General features: G+C 40.1%; 1 protein-coding gene across 3 annotated transcripts in view; it reads left to right on the forward strand.

The window, feature by feature from the left end:
• The window catches only part of RUBCNL (rubicon like autophagy enhancer), a 93,096-nt gene that overhangs the window by 3,170 nt on the left and 74,609 nt on the right, over window positions 1-15,317 (forward strand). The gene's annotated exons all lie outside the window — the stretch shown is intronic.

Here is a 15,317-nt window from a genome sequence, read left to right on the forward strand (position 1 = left end):
TCGATGCTTAATGGATGATGAGTTTGGGATGGTGAGTGAATTTTGATAATGCATGATAGTGAGGGTGGCACAATCTTGTTAATGTAACTAACACCACCTAATTACATACCTGAATGTGGTTAAAAGGAGAAATTTTAGGTTGTAAATATGTTACTAAAATAAAAATTAAAAATAATGAGAGAGTCGATGACAATGGAATTCTATGCATGATCCTGGACTGAACTAATAATGGAGAAGGAAAGGCCCAAAAGGACATTAGTGGGACATATGAAAAAAAAACTGGAATGTAGACTGTAAGCTTTATATGGGTGTTAAATTGCTTGAACTTAATAACTGTATCTAAGGTGGTTACATAAGTGAATATCTTTGTTCTAAGGAAATGTACGTAGAAGTATTAAGGGTTTAAGAAGCATGATGTATACAACCTACATAGGTAGATATGATGGAAAGAAATAGGTAGATCGATGATGGAAAGATGGATGGATGGATAGATGGATAGATGGAATGATATGGCAAGATTTGGCAAAATGTTAAAAGTTGGTGGCTCTGGATATTTGAGTGAAGGGTATGTTAGAGTTCTCTGTGTGTTTTGCATTATTTTTGCAACTGTTCTGTAAGTTTGAAATTTTGAAATTAATTAAAAAAAAAAAAAAGAAACCTCATAGAATGTCAGTTTCTGGGTCTGAGAAGGGAGAGGAAAACACCCTCCCTAACTCACTGGGTGGTTTGGAAGATAAAATGAACTAAAGGGAAGAAGAGTTTCTCTTTTTTTGTTTTGTTTTGTTTTTCTAGTGGTAACATATATACAACATAACGTTTCACATTTTAACCACTTTGAAGCATACAATTCAGTGATGTTAATTACAGTCACAATGTTGGGCTATCCTCACTATCATGCATTATCAAAATTTACCCACCACCCCAAACAAACTTCTTCATCCATTAAGTATCAACTCCCTTCTCCCTCCCTGAACCCGGCCTCCACCCCAGTAACCTGTAATTACTTTCTGTCTCTATGAATTTGCATACTATGGCTAGTTCATATGTGACGTCATTCCATATCCTTTTGTGTCTGGCTTAGTTCATTCACGATGGCTTCCAGGTTCATTCATGTTGTTGTGTGTGGAAGAACTTCATTCCTTTTCATGGCTGGATAATATTCCATTGACTGTATATACCACATTTTGTTTATCCATTCATCCATTGATAGACACTTGAGTGGCTTCCATCTTTTGACCATTGTGAATAATGCCACTATTTATCAGCAAGTATCTGTTTGAGTCTGGAAGAGAGGAGTTTTGAAAAGTATCCAGTAGTATCTGTACACATGAAGGTCTTACCACTAGCTGCTCTCTCCCAGGCTGGCTAGCAAAGCTCATTTGGAGCAGAGAAAGATTAAGGCAGCAACTTCCCAAGGGGTAAGGCTCATAGCGTTGGAGTTTTCATTATTACCTATCCTCAGTGTCAGGTGGGTCTGTTTCTCAGTTCCTTATTGTAATTCCTCTTTACTGCACTATATCACACGAAAATGTCCATCAGGAGACAGACTCTTTGCTTTTGTCATCAGCTTCTGTAGGGCCTTTTACAGAGTGGGGCGGTGCTAGGAACATCCTAGAAACTTGCAGTTCGGGGCGTCTGGAGGGTTAGATTTAATTAGACATTTTCCTCCTGCAGTCATTCAACTCCAGAAACAACGGTGGCCTTCTGCAGTTGGAGTTCTTGTTTTCTGTCATGGGAAATTCTATCACAGTCAAGGAAAAACACCCAAGATTTTTAAGCATTTACATTACAGCAGTCTTTAAAGGAAGATAATTGAAGAGCTGTAGAAAGACTGCATTGCTTGGTAAAACATTTTTTCCCCACAGCGCTGACAAACTTCAGCAGTTTCCCTTGTTACCAAATTTAGATTCTTATTTCTCCTCTGGGAAAGAGTGAGTCACATGGGTGGTTGGGTTACTGTTAAAATTCAAGTAGTTTTTGGGTAAGCTGTTCAGCCTTCCAGGGATGATAAACTCTGGCAATCCTAGTGCCTGGCAGCTGTATTGGATCGTCTCATGAACCCAATAAGATCTTTCCCTAGTTTTCCCATTTTAGTTAAAATGAGTTGAAGGATGATTTAGTTGAGAGGTTGGGAAATAAAATTAGGTCTCCTTAATTGTGCTGCCTTATGCTGAACTGAAAGCCGCTACTCAGGAACCGTGATGGTGATAGAATATTGTGTGCCAGGCTGGAATACACGTGTTACAATTCATTTAGTTTTCACAATAATCCTGTAAAGAAACTGAAGCACAGAAGGGTAAGTACCTGCTCAAGGTTCCAAGTTAGGGAGATCCAGCCTTGCCACTGACAGATGATTTTCTTTAGTTGATTTCAGGAAAATTGGAGGCAAGACTTTTTTGTTTTGTTTTGTTTTCCTCCTTCTATGCCACTGCATTCTTTTACTCCAGCGCGCTATCATGAATCAGAAAACAGTAGGGTCCTGCAAATGTAGGTAAACGATTCCCTATTCTTTCTTTATTGGGAAATCATTCTTACGAGATCAGCTTTTGGGATGACCCCTTTAAATTTGGTTGGTGACAAGACTTGAGATTTTGTGTATGCATATATATTTTTAAGTGTATTTTAAACATATGGCTTAATTGTCAAATTGTTTATATAGTCCTATGGCCTATATAAAAATCTGTGTTTTTTTTTTATTTCTCACCCTTAGTTTAGCCTCATGATTTCTCTGGCGATTTGGAGTGAGGAAGACAAGCACGTTAATACTGCTTGTGGTGTCTTTCGGGGCAGTTGCTCCAGGCTTTGGTGGATTTTGCTATTATGGAGAGGTATTTAGATCAGTGAGACCCCTTCTCCCCCGTGGTCCGGAAATTAGGGCTGGATTAGTTTAGCCTGGGTCTTTTGGGTCTTTGTCGTCTGCAAATAGCTCTTGAAATAGGTTGGCTGTTGGCCTTAGTACCAAAGAAGCGATTCAGTGTTAAGCAGCCTTCATTTGTGACACTGAAAACAAAGACTGAAGTTTTCTTGCTTCACCTTGTTCCAAACAATGCCATTTGGAGTTCTGGCTTTGCTCACGTAGCAACTTTCGTTTCTTAATCAAGATACCTGCCACTGGTTTCTCTGCCACACCACACCCCCATCCAATCCTCTGGCTCACCTTTGGATGCTGTTCTTTAGAAACCAAGAGGGTACATTTTTGTTAAAGGCTGGGCAAGCGTGGTAACAATCAGAAATCACTTTGAAGGTAACTCTGTTAGGGTTCTCGAGGGAAACAGAACCTGCAAGAGATATGTATCAGGATATTATGAGATTTTTAAAAAAATAGGAATTGACTCCCATGACTATTGGGATGGGCAAGTCCACCTTCTGTAGGGCAGGCCACAAACTGGGGACTCCAGTGTAGGTTTTCCATGAATTCTCCAGGTGAAGCTGGCTGGCTGAAGTAGAGTTGGAAATTCCCTCTTCTTCAGGTTCTGTTGATTTCAGCCTCTGGCTGCTCCTTCTGTGGCTTTTTCTCCCTCTGTCTGAATTTCAGTCTGTTTATAAAGGACTTCCTTACTAGATTGAAGACCCATCCTGATTGAGGTGGGCCACACCTTCTTAAGTGAAGTCACTTCATCCAGAGGTATTACTTACAATGGGTTCATTCCTCCAGGAATAGATTATATTTAAGGACATGTTTTTCTGAAGTCTGTGCTGGTTTGGAAATATTATGTCCTCCAGAAGAAGCCATGTTCTTTAATGCTGTCTTGTGTGGTAGACATATCAGTCTTGATTAGGGTGGAAATGCTTGTTTAAATTATTTCCATGGAGACATGGACTCTGCCCATTCAGGGTGGGTCTTAATTAAATCACTGGAGTCCTATAAGAGAGCTCACAGACACAAGGAGCTCAGAGCAGCTGAGAGAGACATTTTGGAGACAGCTGTTGAAAGCAGATGCTTGGTGACATTTGGAGATGCTAGCCCAGAGTTTGCTCCAGGGAAGCTAAGAGAGACAAGCCCGGAGACATTTGGGAGAAAGCCATTTTGAAACCAGAACTCAGGAGCAAAGGATCAGCAGACACCAGCCACGTGCCTTCCCAGCTGACAGAGATGTTCTGAATGCCATCAGCCTTTCTTCAGTGAAGGTATCCTCTTGTTGATGCCTTAGTTTGGACACCTTTATGGCCTTAGAATTGTAAATTCATAACTTAATAAATCTCCTTTATAAAAGTCAATCCATTTCTGGTATTTTCCATAACAGCAACTTTAGCAAACTAGAACAGGGTCCATAAAGCTTCAAAGCATCACAGTAACTAACTCCGTCACAGGATAAGGAAATATGAGATGCAGTTGGGATGGTGATTTGGACTGAGTTCTTTTCTCTACTTAGTTGTCCCAGTAGCCTCTTTCAGTCACATTTTGATGCCCTGCCTTCTCTTCCTTGGAACCCTGCTGGAAAACCTTTCTAAATCAGTCATAGTTTTGCATGGGTGTGAACAGCTCCTACCATGTTTTCAATGCTTGCATCATCTTTGGATCCCCAGCATGGCGCATTACCTGGTTCAGTCATTATTCAGTAATGCTTGTTGAGCACTTACTCCAGATGCTGGGAAAGGGCAATGAACAAATCAGACAAAAATCCCTGTCTTCATGGAATTAATTTATTAGTATAAAGAGATTGACGGTAATAATATCATGTACCCAAAGGCTTGTGATGTTGTGGGTAGGTGTGTGGGCTCGAGCAAGGCTGTCAGGGTTGGAAACCTGGCTTAGCTCACTATCTGAGCCTCAGTTTCTCATCTATAAAATAGGAACCCTATTAGATTGACCTCATAGGGCTCTTATCAGGATTAAGTGTGCAGGTGCAAAATTTAGAACAGTGCTGGTACATAGGGATAAGGATGTCAGAATATGAATGCTTTGGAGATAAACAAGGCAATAAAGGGGGATGATGTATCCATGTAGGGATTTGGTTTTAAAAAGGGTTATGTGGAAAAGTGTCCTCAGAAGGTGACATTGGAATAAAGACATAAAGGAGGTGAAGGAGTACTGTAGGTACCTGGAGGAAGGGTGTTGCAAGTAAAGGAAGTCCTTGAGGCAGTGACAGCCAGTTACGGGTCATGTAGAGTCAGGCTGATGTTGCTGAGGAGGAGGGGGAAAGGAAAATTTTCTTCTGGAAAATTTCAAACTTAGAAGTAGAGAGAATGGTGTAATGAACTCCCACATACCCTTCTCCCAGCCAGCATTAGCAATTATCAATGCAGCGAGCCACACTTCACTGGCACTTCCCACTATACTCTTCTAAAGCAAATTCATTAAATTCTATCAGTTCATCTTAAGCACTTCTGTATATATTTCTGAAAGATAGGGACTGTGTCAGTTTGGATATATTATGTCCTCCACAAAAAGTCATGTTTTTTAAGGCAGTCTTGGGGGGGCAGATTTATTAGTCTTTTGATTAGAGTGGAAACGTTTGATTGAATTATTTGCATGGAGATGTGGACCCCGCCCATTCAGGGTGGGTCTTAATTAAATCACTGGAGTCCTATAAGAGAGCTCACAGACAGAAGGAGCCTAGAGCAGCTGAGAGAGACTTTTGGAGAGACGCTTGGGAGCTGTCAGAGATGCTTGTAGTTGTGGACAAAAGGAATTTGCAGATGCTAAGCTAAGGACACACAGGAGCTGAGAGAGGAGCTGAAACACAACCCAGGACCAGCAGATGTCAGCCACCTGCCTTCCCAGCTGGCAGAGGTTTCCCAGATACCATCAGCCTTTCTTCAGTGAAGGTGTCCTCTTGTTGATGACTTAGTTTAGACACTGTATTAGTTAGGGTTCTCTAGGGAAACAGAATCGATGAGATGTGTCTCTGATTATCAAATTGTAAAAGTGACTCACGCAACTGTGGGTATGCACGAGTCCAAATTCTGTAGAGCCGTCAACAAACTGTCAACTCCAAGGAAGATGTCCAATGAACTCCTCAGGAAATGAACTGGCAACTTCGGTGAACTCCTCAGGAAATGAACTGGGATCTTCGATGAACATGTTCGATGAACTCCTCAGGAAGCGAACTGGCAACTTTGACGAACTCAGGAAATGCTTCACTGGGCAGCTGAAGAAGAAGTGAAGGTCCTCTACCTGTCTCACTTAAAAGTCTTCAACTGATTAATTGGATCAAATCCAGCCAGTTGCATTCTCTCATTGTGGAAGACACGCCCTTTGGTGAGTCATCTGTCACAGCTGCAGTCAATTGACTGATGATTTAATAAACCAGACTGTTGGTTTATTAACCAGCCTCAAACATCCTCACAGCAATTGTTAGGCCAGTGTTTGCTTGACCAGACAGCTGGGTCACCTGGCCAAGTTGACACATGAACCTAACCATCACAGACACCTTTATGGCTGTAGAACTATAAATTTGTAGCCAAATAAACCCTCTTTATAAAAGCCAATCCATTTCTGGTATTTTGCATAATGGCAGGATTAACAAACCAAAACAGGGACTTAAAACATAACCATAACACTGTTTTTACCTGGGATATTTTAAATCAATATCAGCAATTCCTTTACATCAAATATATGGTTGATTTATTTGGATCAGGATTCCAAAAGGGGTTCACACATTGCATTTGATTAAAAGGACTTGTATTACTGTATTTTTTAAAAAATGTTATTGTGGTAACATGTATATAACATACAATTTCCCATTTTAACCATTTCTAAATGTAAATGTATTGGCATCAGTTACATTCACAATGTGATGCTGCTGTCACCACCATCTATTGGCAAGCCTTTTCATCACCCCAAACAGAAGCTCTGTAACTGTTAAGCAACATCTCACCATTCCCCCTTCTCCTACCCAAACCCCACCCCCTGGTAACCTCTGATCTTACTTTCTATCTCTATGTGAAAGGCCTCTTAATTCGCTTCTTCTAATCTTTAACAATTTTCCATTCTTCTTTTTTTCTTGCCATTCATTTATTTTGTTGAAGAAATAGGGTCCTGTGTCCTATAGGGTTTCTAGCATCTGGACTTCTTTATTGCATCCTTAAAATGTCATGTTCCTTGGTCTGCCATCTTTCCTACAAACGTGTCATTAGATCTAGAGGCTCCTTCAGACCTAGGTTGGACTTTTGGGGTTGTACTACGTCCTAGGTGGTGTACCGCTTCAGGAGACTACTTGAGCCTGGGTGTTTGTTTTGTGATGTGAAAATTATGGGTTCAAGTGTTGTCAGCCTGGTCTATCAGTTATAAAGTTCCCCATCAACCTTTCACCCTGTGGTTTTAACAACAGTTGATGATCATTGCCTAGATCCAATATTAACTGTTTTGATCAGAGGAATGACGTGATTTCCTACTCTGCTGATAGTAAAGCATGCAGGAGGGAAGCAAGATGAGCACTAGGAGGCTCTGGCAATACACCAGATGAGACGTGAGGGTGACTTGGACCAAGGTGTGAGCAGTAGATGTGGTGAGAAGTGGTGAGTTCATCCATGTTGTCACATGTATTAGAATGTCATTCCTTTTCACAGCTAAACAATATTCCATTGTGTGTATATAACACATTTTGTTTATCCATTCATGTTTATGGGCACTTGGGCTGCTTCCATCTTTTGGCAACTGTGAATAATGCTGCTACGAACATCAGTGTGCAAATATCTGTTCGCATCCCTGCCTTACATTCTTTTGGGTATATACCTAGAAGTGGGACTGCTGAGTCATCATTGCTGAGTCGTGATGATTCTATACTTAACTTTCTGAGGAATTGCCACACTGTTTCCCACAGTGGCTGCACCATTTACATTCTCACCAACAGTGAATGAGTATTCCTGTTTCTTCACATGCTGTCCAACACTTGTAATTTTCATTTTTTAAGTAGTAGCCATTCTAGTGGGTGTGAAATGGTATCATGTGGTAAGTGTATTTTGGGAAGGTGGAGACACCATGCTCTGTACAAAGGGAAGTCTTGTACTGAATATAATCAAATGCCTGCATCCGAACCACAGTCAGGCCTGTCTAACCATAAGTTCCTGTTCAGAAAACCTCTATTTATTAGGATCAAAGCTTGATCCTTTTTATTATGATCAAAGGTTGATCCTATTTATTAGGATCAAAGCTTCATATACTGATATTCTTGTGAGTGTGTGTGTCATCATGGACAGGTCACTTACTTTCTCTGAGCCTTATTTTTAGTTTGTTTGTGTAGTCTGTGTTGGCATTTGAGTTGAGTGTAGTTTATTTTTTTCTCCAGTTGACAAGCAGAAGTAAACAGGGAAAACCTGCGAACACACAAGCAGTATGATCCAGACTGTTGATACATCCGATGTGTGTTCTTTCGGTTTTAGTATGCACTAATAGTTAGAAGTTCTAAACCTACTTCGTTGGATCTGATCCTTCTTTCTTCTAGGTGCTGACAAACATTGTCCTCTCCTCTCTATTGATATGTTGGTTTGCTTTTGAGATTTGAAATTCTATCCCAGCAATGCCTTCACTTATAGCTTAAAAAAAAACTAATGATAGTATTGGTATTAATAATACTATCAATTACTAAGGGCCTACTGTGTGCTACCCCTGGGCTAAATGTCTCACATACATCATTTGATTTAATCCATACTACAACCCTTTGATGTTGGTGTTCTTGTCTACATTTTAAAGATGAGGAAACAAGGCTTAAAGACCAGTTATTTGCTCTAGCTTCATTATTTTTTGTTTTGTTTTTTTAGTTTTTAAATATATTTTTTAAACAGAGAAATTGTAGGTTTACAGAAAAACCATGCAGAAAACACAGAGTCCCATATACTGCCTCTCCTTCACTATGTTTTGCTTAAAATTTTGGAGTTTTAAAAAATGTTATTAAATTTCAAAGCTGTTTGGATGAGGCATGAGTGATTGTAAAAATAAATAGAAGAAAATCTGTAGAACTTGGTTCTTTATGGAAAGCTCTAGATGTTTTTTTATGGTGTCCTTACATTTCTCATTAAAATATAATAATGTATTCATTGCTGTTTTAAAATTTCACTGTTCCTGTTTTTTCCTCCAATATTGCCTGAGCTTTGGAGCTAGAAGTTTGTTTTTGAATGCTGGATCTGCTTTTAGCCAGCAGGGTAGGCTGGGGCATGTCACTTGAACTTTGACTTTGTTTCCCATCTATCAATCAGGGTATGTTGCAGGGCTGGTTTAAGGATAAGGGAGAATATCTCCAAAGCCCACGGGTCAGGTCAGGTCAAGCAGTAAGTGCCCAATTACTGGCAGCCATTGTGCTGATCCTATCGGCTAACTGCCTTTATCAGCTCTTGATTTTTTTTCTTTCTCTAGATAGTTCCTCTGTAGCACTTTCTCTTCTTCCTCTCTTCTCCATACCTATTTTAGGTGCATTTATTCAGTATTCCCTTTATCTGCTCTCTACTTGCCCTATTAGCTTTCTCTTATACCTTCAGTGCTTTTGTTTGCAGCCTGCTGTGTTCCTTTCATCCCTACAGCCCTTGAAATAGCAGCTCCCCCTGGTCATCCTAGACTTCCAGAAACAGAGACAGCTACCTCTCCCCTTTTCATTTCTTTAAACAGCTTTATTGAGATATAATGCACACACCATACAATTTGCCCATTTAGAGTGTACAACTCAATGGTTTTTAGAATATTGACAGTTTATGGGCAGACATCACCATAGTCAATTGAAAACATTTTCATTGCCTCGGAAAGAAACCCTGTGCTATTTAGTTATCACATCCCTATTCACCCGGACCGCTTCCCCCACCTCCCAGCCCTAAGCCATCACTAATCTACTTTCTGTCTCAGTAGATTTCCCTATTCTGGACTTTCATATACGTGGAATCATATACTATGTGGGTTTTTGTGACTGACTTCTTCAACTTAGCATAATGTTTTCAAGACTTATCCATTTCGTATCATGTATCAGTACTTCATTCTTTTTATGGCTGAATAATATTCCAGTATTTATCCATTCATCAGTTGATGGATGTTTGGGTTGTGTGTGCTGGTTTGACTCTGTTATGGACTCCAGAAAAGCCATGATCTTTTAATCCAATCTTTTTGGGGTGAGACCTTTTGATTGAATATTTCTATGGAGATGTGAGCCCGGCCAGTCATGGTGGGTCTTAATTAGATCACTGGAGTCCTTTAAGAGATCTCACAGAGAGAAGAAGCTCAGAGAAGCTGAGAGAAACATTTTGGAGAGAAGCTAAGATATGTAATCCAGAGTTTGCCCCCAGGAGAAGCTAAGAACGGACAAAAGACCGAGATGCTTGTAGACACTTGGAGATGGAGACAGAAAGATGTTTGGAGATGTTAAGAGATGAAGCACAGAATTTGCCCTGGAGAAGCTAAGAGAGGACTGCCAGTCATTTAGAGAGAAACACCTTGGGAGAACAAGCAAGGATGCACAGGAGCTGAGAGAGAGAAGCTAAGAGAGACAGAAGCCCAGAAACATTTTTGAGAAAGCCATTTTGAAACCAGAACCCAGGAGCAAAGTACCAGCAGATGCCAGCCACATGCCTTTCCAGCTGATAGAGATGTTCCGGATGCCATCAGCCTTTCTTCAGTGAAGGAGTACTCGTGTTGATACCTCAGTATGGACACTTCTATGGCCTTAGAACTGTAAATTTGTAACCTAATAAGTCCCCTTTATCAAAGCCAATCCATTTCTGGTATTTTGCATAACAGCAGCTTTAGCAAACCAGAACAGGTTGTTTGCCCCTTTTGGCAATTTTGAATAGTGCTGCTGTGAACACATGTGTAAGAACTTTTGAGTAGACATAAACTTTCATTTATCTTGGGTTTATACCTAGGAGTGGAATTGCTGGATCTGTGGTCACTCCATGTTTCACCATTTGAGGAACTGCCAGACTGTTTTCTAAAGTGACTTCCCATTCATTTTGCTCAAACAGGAAAATCTGCCTATCCTTCAAGAACAAGTAATCTTACTTGGGTAAACGGCAAACATTATCTTTTTGTAGTAATATTTTTCTCTAAGTCTTAATTATCTACTTATACTCATGTATAAGTTTTGCTTTTTAATTTTTTTTATGTGTAAGGTCTGAAGTAAGTAATTTCTAGCAGTTGTCTCCCTAGTGGAGGATGTATACCCTTGGGGTATAAAATGATTTGTTAGGAAGCAAGAACAAAATGCTATTTTGTTTAAGTCTTATGATTACAGAATGGGTTAGAATAGCTGTACATGTACATGGTTTATAAATAAATATTCATATATTGGAGATGTTTGTACAAAGATTTATTTTTACAGATAGGAAGGAGTGATCACAAAATTCTGGGGACAGCTGTTCCAGAAACACAGAATCAAATATACCTATGTGGTTCTTAAACCTATGTTTGGTGACAAATGTGATGGGAAATTTTTAAAAATTACTTTGCTAACAAAATGGAAAATTTCCTGCTTATTCAGCTTACATGGAACATGTGAATACAAGTAGGAAAACTTTGGATCAGGTGCTAGGCTTTTGTTTTGTGCTAGTTCTGCTAATTACTAATGGTGAAACTTTGGGCAAGTCCCTTAGTGGTCTACAAGTCAAACTGGCATAATACCATCTGAAATATCTCAAGTATCATTACGCAGAATGAGAGTAGCAAGGATAACATATGCAGTGACCATAAGAAATTAGTCATTTGCATGTCTTGGCAACCACCCCCCCAAGCTTTTTAGGTGAAACATCTAGTGTTTCCCAATCTTTGCTTTCTCTGGGTCTTCCCTTTCTCGCCCCATCCCACCAATTTCTCTTAATCACTGTCTCCCCTACCTCCATGTTTTTGTTTTTCTGACAGCAGACTTTCAAAATTAAGGTCAAAACCTAAATCTGTGGGAGAGGAGTCCATGTGACACCACCCTGGCTTTATTGCAATACAGCATGGTTTCCTTCCTGGTGCTTTTACTCTTGGGACACAGTGTTCAGCATGGGCTGTGGTGAAGGTGTAACCGTAAGAAAATTATGATTTATAATCCCCAGTGATGGGGAAACTGGGCTGTCACTTCGTCAAGCATCAAATGGCTTCTGTCTGATAGGGGATACTCTTAGAGCCTGTTGACATCCATGGGGATGTGTATCTCAAGTAAAAGCATAAAGGGAAGTCGATAGAAAGAGAAATGGTGACACGATCTGGGGTACCGTGTTAACCAAGCAACTCCTTGGTTAAAGATGTATTCATTCTTTGTTCACTTGCATTTGTTTAGTACTGAGCATGCTTAGTAACAGCCTATAAAATTGATGAAGATGATTTTTCTCTTTCATCTTCAGTCTTATTGTTTGTGATTTCTATGCTCTGGTAGCCTTAATTGCACGGAAATGGTTGGCAGATAGTTTAGGTCGCTGTCTTCTTCTTAAGGATGACATCTATTTTTGACCTCCTTTCTTGGGCAATAGAAATAACCAACATAACTGTATTTATTTACCAATTGTTAATCTGTTCATTTATTCCTTTATTCACTCAAAGAATATTTGCTGAGTATAAAGGAATGAAGTTCCGATACATGCTGCCACGTGGAGGAACTTTGAAAACCTTATGTTGAATGAAATAAGCCAGAAATATAAGGACAAATATTATATGATTCCACTTATATTATATGAAATATCTAGGATAAGCAAACACATAGGGACAGAAAGTAGATGAAGGCAGCATGGAAGTGGCCAGGGGCTGGGGTAAGGGGGAATGGGGAATTATTGCTTAATGGGTACAGAGTTTCTGTTTGGGGTGATGGAAAAGGTTTGGTGGTGGATGGTGATGATGGTGGCACAACATTGTGAATATAATTAATACCACGGAAATGTACACTTAACGTGGCAAATGTTATGTTTTATATTTATATGTTATCAATTTGAAAAAAATATTTATTGTGCACTTACTATGTGAACAGTGTTCTAGGTTCTGGGCACAGAGCAGTGTCCCAAACAAAATTAGTTTCCTTCATAGATTTTACTTTCTAGTGGATGGTTAGTCATTGGAGTGAAATAAAATGGGGGTAAGTGCTAAGGAGAAATATAGAACTGGGAAAGGGGACAAGAATTGTTGGGCGGAGAGGGAGTAGCAGTGTTTGATAGGGAGATCCAGGGTCAGTCTGCCAGAGCTGCTATGGCAACTACTACATGCTGGGTGGGCTTATTGGCTGGAATTTATTGGATCACAGTTTGGAGGCCAGAAGTCCAAAATCAAGATGTTGGCAAGGCCACACTTTGTTCCAGCATTGGTAATGTTCTGGTGATAGAAGTCCTTTGTCAGATGGCGATCTCTCTCTCTCTCTCCCCTCTCAGTCAATCCCCCCCCATCTCTCTCTCATTCTCTCCCTCCCCTTCTTCATCTCTCTCTCTCTCTCTTATGTCCGGCTTCTTCCTATGGCTCTCTGACTTCTGTGTCCAAATTTGCTCTCTTTGTAAGACCTCCAGTCTTATTGACTAAGACCCACCCTGGTTCAATTTGGCCACACCTTAACTAATAATAACATCTTCAAAAGGTCTTATTTACCAGTGGGGTCACACACCTCAGGGATGCGGGTTCAGATGTGAACATGATTGTTTCTAGTGACAGGATTCAATCCCCAACACCCGCGAAGGTCTCCCTGAGAAGTAACATTTAAGATGGATCCTAACTCAGCCATCCCCCAGCTACGTACTCAGTGAGTAGCCAGTGCCGGGGCAGAAAAATCCTATTTTACCATCAGCTGGTAAAATAGCTCTAAGTCTGTTTGCACGGTTAGGAGCTAAAGCTGTTCATCCATTTTCAAAGTGCCGCTGCTTAGGGGCTGACAGGCATTTGTGAGGTCACCATAGAGGTCACGATGGCCCCCCTGGGGCATCTGCCCCTTTGCAGAGGCTTGTCCGTGCCGTGACCCCACTGTGGCCCTGCTGATGGAGATGCAGCCGCTGTCAGCATGGCCTTTGACCCTGCAGGACAAGGTTCCACCCAGCACGGCTTGGCTGGGGATGAGCAGCAGTGACGGGCTGGCGGGAGGCCTGGGCCGCCTCCTCTGGCTGGGGCCACTGCTGTTGCATGTGTGTTAACTGGTAATCTGGCTTGTGCTTATCCTTTGACGCCGATAGGGAGGACTCAGTAGGAATTATGGTAAGCTTTGGGACTTGATTTTTCTTTCTTTAAAATGTTTTTCCGGAAATGCATTTTTATCTTTGTACCCAAGAGCCTTTGATTTGATGAACCCTGTTTTGATGGTGAGAAGTATTTTGAGAAGAAGCCATGAAGTGCTTTACTCGCATTATCTTCTGCCTCTCGGTATAGGACATGCATGAATGTACGTGTTTGTTCACTATGTCTCCTCCACCAGAATGTAAGCTACTGGAGCTGGAAGGTTACTGTAATCACCACTGTTACCCCAGTGCTACCCTAGTTTTGTATCAAAATAAAAACAATGCTTGGCAGGTAGTACAAGTTCAAAGATATATAGATAGATAGATTTATTTATATATTTATATTTTAACTTTTTATTTGGAAATAATTTCAAATTTATGGAACAGTGGCAAAAATAATACAAAGCTGAGAGGGAATGCTTTACCCACACACCCAGATTCACCAACGTTTAACATTTTGCCACATTTTGTTTATCCATCTGTTGATGGACACTCAGGTTCCATCCACCTTTTGGCTATAATGAATAATGCTGCTCTGAACACTGCTGTATAAATATATGTTTGAGTCCTTGTTTAATTCTTTTGGGCATATATCTAGAAGCAGGACTTCCAGGTCAAATAGTAATTCCATACTTAACTTTCTGAGAAACTTCCAAACTGTTTTTCACAGCATCTGCACCATTTTACATTCCTACCAATAATGTACTAGGGTTCCTATTTCTCTGTATCTTCACCAGCTCTTGTTATTTTCAGTTTTCTTAAAATGGCCATTCTGATAGGTGTAGGGTGCTAATGTGCTTTTTGATTTGCGTTTTCCTAATGGCAAAGGATATGGAGAATCTTTCATGTGCTTATCGGCCATTTGTATATCTTCTTTGGAGAAATATCTATTCAAATTCTTTACCCATTTCTTAATTGGGTTGTTTGTCTTTTTGTTATAGAGTTCTAGGAGTTCTTTATATAGACTGGATCTTAAACCTTTATCAAAAATATGATTTCCAAATATTTCCTCCTGTTCTGTAGGTTATCTTTTCACTTTCTTGATATCCTTTGATGCTGAAAAGTTTTTCATTTTGATGAATTTATTTTTTTCTTTTCTTACTCATGCTGTTGGTGTAAAATCTAAGAAGCCATTACCTATTACAAGGTCCTGAAGATATTTCACTATGTTTCCTTCTGAGCTTTAGCTCTTATACTTAGGCCAATAAATAATTTTTAATTTGCATGACTAA

The sequence above is a fragment of the Choloepus didactylus genome, chromosome 12, assembly GCF_015220235.1.
Source record: "Choloepus didactylus isolate mChoDid1 chromosome 12, mChoDid1.pri, whole genome shotgun sequence".
Lineage (NCBI taxonomy): Eukaryota > Metazoa > Chordata > Mammalia > Pilosa > Megalonychidae > Choloepus > Choloepus didactylus.